Below are 6,930 nucleotides of genomic sequence, written 5' to 3'. Positions count from 1 at the left end.
TTTTGAATTTAAGTAACAAGTTATTTGTTTTTACATCGTTTACTCATATGTGCTACTTATGGAATTTAGGCTGTTTGAATATCCATGCTACTTATGAATTCTAATTATAAATCTATTCATGAAAAAACTCATACGTGTTAGATTCTGAATCTATCTTTGTCGATGTGTAGGATCATTCGTGCCTTTTTAGTCGAAGAGCTAAAGATCGTGAAGAAAGTTCTGAAGATTCAGAAGGCTAAAGAGAAGCAAACATTTTGAATTTTGTTTGTTTTTCACTCGGTCCATATCTTTATGGCAACTTTAAAGACAATAGTTGGTTTAAATTGTTTGCACTCGGTCCATATTTTGAAGTTACTGCAGTTACTTGATGTTTTGTTATTGTTGTTTGTATGGCAGCCAAAGGATCAAAACTGATCGAGATTCATCTAACAATCCTACTCGTGCTTTGTTATTCCTGTTTGTATGGCAGCCACTCTTGATTTTGCGCAGATGTAGTGATATATATATGTTCTTGGTTTTCTTTGCATTTTCATCATCAATTACATGATTAGAATAACGCCAATAATTTATTTTAAGATAGCCTAATTAGTGACAAAAGTAGATCAATTGTTTTTAAAAATATACAATTAATTTTTAAAAATAAATTTTTTATAAATTGTTAATTTATATCATTCGTATATCATATTTTTCAAAGAAGAATTTGCTATTAGAGAGTTTTCTCTAATTTACCATTTTTTTCAAATTATCTTGTTGAGAAATAAAAATAAATAAAATTGTGTTGAGAAGGATAGGGTATTTTGAACAATAAACAATTTAATCTTCTTTCCATCTATATAAGTAAACAGTTTAAGGGATGAATTTTATTCACCTTCCTTTTCCTTTCCATATCCCTAGGGATTCCTTTTCCTTTCCATATCCCTAGGGATGTTTCATCCATCCACCATCCACTCTTGCAAGTAAACGGAGCCTAAGGGAGGATGGAATTTTGGGTCTTGCTCCATCTCTACCAATTCTTGCAGACTCTTCAGTAAAAAGGTGGAATCCATCACCCCAGCAACCCTACAGGTCGGCCCCACGACCATATGTGAGGAGGTATATCGAGAAGCTGCAGTTGGCCACGATGGAGAGGGTATTGTCTCGGCTTCACCGAGATTCGACCCTTACCCACTTCAGCAAGTCTGCCAAATTTTAAATTGCAGACTCAACACTTAGTCATGTCTCGCTCTCTAATCTTGATTTTCATCAATCTAACCACTCATCTCCGAGTAATTTCGATGATGATACTTCTCATCGTATGCTTCCTCTAGTGAGATTTATGTTCAATGTCTACCAATTTCCACCCCTTATCCTCTTCTATAAGCTCTAATTACTTCTTTAAATTATGGTGAACTGACTAGCTTTACACAGGCAATCAATGACCCATATTAGTGTGTTGCGATAGCTAGAGAGTTTAATGTGGCAGTTACGATAATTGCCCACAGAGTGCACGTTGTGCACTCCGTGGGATGCGATCCTCTCCTTATTAAAAGGGAGAGGAAAGTCCTAATGTGCGTCCAAGTTAATCAGTGAAGGAGCGCCGAGGAAAGCGGAGGCTGCCGGAGAAGAGGAACTATACCGGAGGATTTGATTTGTGGAAACCTGAGGAGCTTTCCTTCATGATTGTTCTTCCGACACAGGTGATTCAAAGTCGGATAATCTCGCAAGAACAGATAACATTTAAATGCTCTTCTCCACAATGAAACATGGAGCTTAGTTACTCATACTACATCTATGAATATTGTGGGTTCTAAATGGATTTACCGAATTAAGTATCTCGTAGATGGATCCATTGAACGTTACAAAGCTCACCTTGTTGCTAAAGGTTTTAGTCAACAACCAAGTATTGACTTCAATAATACTTTATTGTTACTATCTATAGCTATTAGTTCCAATTAGCCAATACGATAATTAGATGTTTCCAATGTTTTCCTTCACGGTCAACTTGAAGAAATTGTATTTATGGAGCAACCACTAGATTTCATCCACTCGCAACTTTTAATACATGTTTGTCAACTTTAGAAATCTATATATGGTATTTGGCAAACACCTTATGCATGATTTCATTGTCTATCTAATTGGCTTCACTTTCAAATATTTTCTGGCTTAAAAATCGACTCTTCCCTATTCTACAAATGCAATGGAAAATTTATCATTTTTTTCTAATTTATGTGGATGACATTTAATAACCAATCGTGATTAAGAAGGCATCGCTTCTTTACTCCATTTTTTAAATCAAGAGTTTTCTATTCGGGATCTTGATAATGCCGTTTTTTCTTTAACATTGAGTTTCTTCCACATTCTGAAGGTTGCCTTCTCTCTCAAAGCAAATATATTATTGGGCTTCTTCAATGAGATATAATGCATGGTGCACGTCCCATCTCCACACCGACCATTGAAGGAGGTTTTACTGCACCTTCATCCTCTCCTTTAATGGCTGATGACCCCAAATCTACCAAAGTATTATTGTGATCTTATAATATGTTACCATCACACAACTCGACATTGCTTTTCTAATTAATCGCGTCTGTCAATTTATGCATTCTCCAACTAAGAATCATTGAGAATGTGTTAAGAGAATTCTTCGCTATCTTAAAGGTATAATTTTACATTGTATTCTTTTATATCGTTAGTCTTCACTAGAGTTGAATATCTATAGTGATGCAGATTTAGTAAGATCTTTTGAAGACATACATTCTACTACTAATGGATATATCATATTCCTTGGACAAAATCTTATTTCTTGATTTTTAAAGAAGCAACCTATGGTCTCTCACTCAAGCACTAAAGTTGAATATAAAACTATAACTAATGTGACATCAAAAATTATTTAGTTAAGATCTCTTCTTTCAGAATTATATCTTTCCACAGCCACTACACCCAAATCTAGTGTGAGAGTCCAAGCACAGCCCCAATACAGATCTCAAGTCTTGCCCACTTAGAAAGCGGCGAGAGGTAACGCACGAGAAGTCCCCTCACTGGTGACTGCTTCCTTCACCTCCTGCTTCTTCCTGCGCCTGCATAATAGAACGAGGCCAAAAGCAACAAGCAAAATGGCAACTCCCCCAGTTAACCCACCAAGAATAGCAGCAACAGCCGTATGATTCTTCTGATTGGCACTCCCATTGGGACTATCAAAAGTCTGACCACCATGTGCTTCTGGATTAAAACCAACTAAACTGCTGCTGGTGTTCGCCAACTTGAAGACCTCGAGCCCGTTCAAAATTGCATCGTAGTACTCTGGTTGCGAGGCGATTTGTGGATGAAGGGCAACCCACAAGTCCATCTGCCCACTTCCTGCTGCAATCACCACGTAATCCCTGTACGTTGCAACACCTATATTGCCACTCCAAGCAATAACATCTGCGTATTTCTGTGCTGTTTGGTTATTAATGAAAATATCAAAAACTCTTTGGTTCGTCTTGGTTATGGGATACTGGATCTCACAAAAATGAAGCCGGACAAGGTAGTAGAAGCCAGCATCTACTTGAAGAATCCATGTAAGATTGTACTGCAAATTCACTGATGCTTCTAGACCCATTGACCTTGCTGTCTCGTAGACTTCCGCTGGCGCAATGTAAGATGGAACGTCGCGGGCGTATGTGATGCTAACATTTGGATTTTTAGAAAATGTCACACCAACAGCAGCGCCCAAAAGATAACGTGTATCATCTTCCCAAAGCCTGGAAAATCCCCCATTGGGAGGGCTGATTGCTTGGCCACCAACGTTGAGCCTGTAAACAGTTTCGATAGCCCATTCTGGATCGATCTCGTACGCTATGGAAATGACATGGTCACCAGTGATAAGCATAGTATTGCCGGAGTTGAAGATGTCAGGGATTGGCACAATCTCGATGCCGTTTATAAAGGCATAAGAATGGTTATGAGTGGGGGAGGGGAGAAGGTGAGGTTTAGGACGCCGGTGGAGACATTGAGGGAAAATTCACGGGTGAAGGAATCAACAGTTATATTTTGAGCGAAAAGAGAAGCACTAAAATTGTGAAGGAGGGTGTAAGTGCCGGCTGTGACAGAGAAGAAGGCATCGTCAGAGGTGTAGTTGCCGTAATCGGAAGGGTAGAAATAGAGGCGGAGGAATACCCGACCGCCGACGGCGAGAGAGAAATTGTAGGTAAAAGGGGAAGTGAAGACCCGAGCCGTCAAGTAAGGTACTTGAGGCACCGATGAACTTTGGCGTGCAGCTCGGACGCTCTCGCCGCTCAAAGGGAGGGAGAAGTTGAAATCGGAGTCGGAGGTCCAATCTCTTCCATCGAGGTCGGAGCCCGGTTGAGAAGCTCCACAACTGAGGAGGATCGTGGAGTTATCAGCAGCAGCTAAGGTGGCAGGAGCGACCGACAACACTATCAAAGAAACGCAGACGAGGGCGCAAGAAGGAACCACAGGATTCTTCATGGGGAAGAGCTCGAACCTCAAGAAAGATTCGATTTTTCCACCACTGCTCTCGATAAACAAGAAGAATAACGCAGAAAGTTCAGAAAAAAAAAAAAGCTTTTTGGAGAATCGAATCGCAGACCAACTTCGCAGATTCTGTGGAAGGAGAAGATCGAAGAGCGAGTAACGATGCCAAGCCTGTACCAGAAAGGTAAAACCTTTAGCCAAAAAACTCAACAGCAACCAAGCAGACACCAGCAGACGCCGGATCAAAATCACACGCAAAAAGAACACCTAAAATACAAAGCAGAAAACCTGACCAGATGCAGCAGACGGATCGAGTAGAGTGCCTGCGATCGTAGAACTACGCGAGTGACAGAAGTGAGAGACGAGAAGCTTTTTGACTGCTCAGTGCTCACCCATATCAACCAACACAAATTCTACACAGAATCTTTTTGGTCATGCAACGCGTCAGGCAAGGCCACTGATATTTAATTCCAAAGTGGAAGAACTGAATGATTGTGGAAACGGCTTATCTGACTTTGCCTATTACAATTTACTTTTATATTTTATCAAATTATAAATAACCTTTTTCTAACTCACTACCCACTGCATCACTAAAACATATTTAAAGTCCCCCTGTAAATTATATTAGAGAGTGACACAGTTATTATAATGAGTAAAGGGATTAATTTTTAATGGGCATATATCTTTAAGAAAAAAATCTCTCACTCCTAACCACTTGACAGTCAACTATAAATTGACTCCATAATTTATTTTTTTATATAATTTAAGAACGGACAATGAGATGTCTAAAGCCACCTTTTGCTACAACTAAGATATATTTAAATTTTTAAAAAATAAATCAATTTTATAGAATTTGAAAAGTACTATTTTTTTTAAACAAAATTGTTTTTTTTAATCTCACATCAGATTAAATATAAAATGGAATCAATATTGAATAACATAATTATTTTGAGAAGAATAATCTCCAAAATATAATAGTTTTGTTTTTATCGAATCTGATAAGTGAAAGATCATTAATAAATTTTGAACAAAATTCATTGAGGACTCAAATTAATGATTTCATCAATGAATTTTATCTAAAATTCAAATTTATATAATTCTGAGTATTACTATAACCTCCATCTTTGATTTCACATCCTACCTAGAATATTTTGAATTTTTAAAATTTATATAATTTTAAATAAATTTAATACAAATTTACTATTAGACTTACACATATCATATTCATTCAACAACACCAATATATAAATGTTAGGACTCTCCTAATTTTAATCATATATGATGAAAATTTTAAAATTTAGACATTGTATAATTATTAATGAATTTTGATCAAAACTTATTCATTAATAGTCTTAGCCACATGATCTGAATTGACTCAAACCAAGACTAATCCACTTTTAGGAGTTTCCTGAGTCTTACAATACTCTCAAATCTTGATTTTACATTTAGATAGGTTATTGTGACTTGTGAGTTTCTAAAATTTATACAACCTTAAGTAAATTTGTTTATGCATATGAGAATTAGAAGGGAGGTGAATATCTTCGATCGTTGTATCTCAATTTCGTGCTCGTCTACAAAAGGTTAACACGCAACGAAAACAAAATACATAACAAAAGAAAACACAAACACAAGACAAACTAATTTATTTGATTCCTGTCTCCCACTACTGCAAGGCCTAACTCTATTGATCTACCAGCACTATAACCTTCCTTTCGGAGGTGGAAATATCTTTTACAACATGTTTCTTATAAAACAATACAAATATACAAATACAAATGAAAATAACAGTTTTACTCTTTACTTTGAAGGCTTTCTCGTTACTTTTGATTGTCTCTTGATGGTAGAAAATACAACACTTTGTCTTCAAACTCTTAATAACATGAATTGAGAATCTTCCTCGAAATCCTCTTTGTAAGGCTCTTGTTCGAGCTAATTTCACTTAGCAATCGATTGTTAAACTTCACGAATCAATTGTCATCGAATCTGACCATTTAAACATGCAGAACGACCACTTTAAACCTTAATAATTGATTGTTATGTCTACCAATTGATTGTCAATCCATAGTAATTAATTTACAACACCTATTATACGTTGCTATAGTGTCAACATATTGGAGACGAGTTTAGTAAAATTACCCATATATATATATATATATATATATATACCCACTAACTTTTTTTTTTCATTTCACCTATGGCTAATTAAAGAAAAAATAAAAATATATATTTGATCTTCTCCTTCTCCTTCTCCTTCTCCTTCTCCTTCTCGGCTTCACCCCTCATAGCCTACGGATGTTTATTCTATTTTTATTGAATTATATTTTTTTGGATATGATATTAATTCTAATATGCTTTTATTGAATAATGGTAGTTGGATAGAATAAAGAAAATTATTAGTATAGATGATATCTGATCCTCTGATGGGTATGAGGATGAAGATGAATATCCGATCCTCCGATGGGTATGAGAATGAAAATT

At 36.4% G+C, this 6,930-nt stretch overlaps 1 pseudogene; it reads right to left on the bottom strand.

Moving 5' to 3' along the window:
• Nucleotides 1-2,771: 2,771 nt before the first annotated feature.
• Nucleotides 2,772-4,890, bottom strand: LOC141816345 (receptor-like protein kinase FERONIA; annotated as a pseudogene).
• Nucleotides 4,891-6,930: the final 2,040 nt, after the last annotated feature.

This window comes from Curcuma longa, unplaced genomic scaffold (genome assembly GCF_044706935.1).
Source record: "Curcuma longa cultivar G26 ecotype Majalengka, Jawa Barat unplaced genomic scaffold, ITB_CL_G26_1.1 contig_16159, whole genome shotgun sequence".
NCBI lineage: Eukaryota > Viridiplantae > Streptophyta > Magnoliopsida > Zingiberales > Zingiberaceae > Curcuma > Curcuma longa.
The sequence above is the reverse complement of the archived record's forward strand: the minus strand, read 5'-3'. Positions and strand labels throughout refer to the sequence as shown.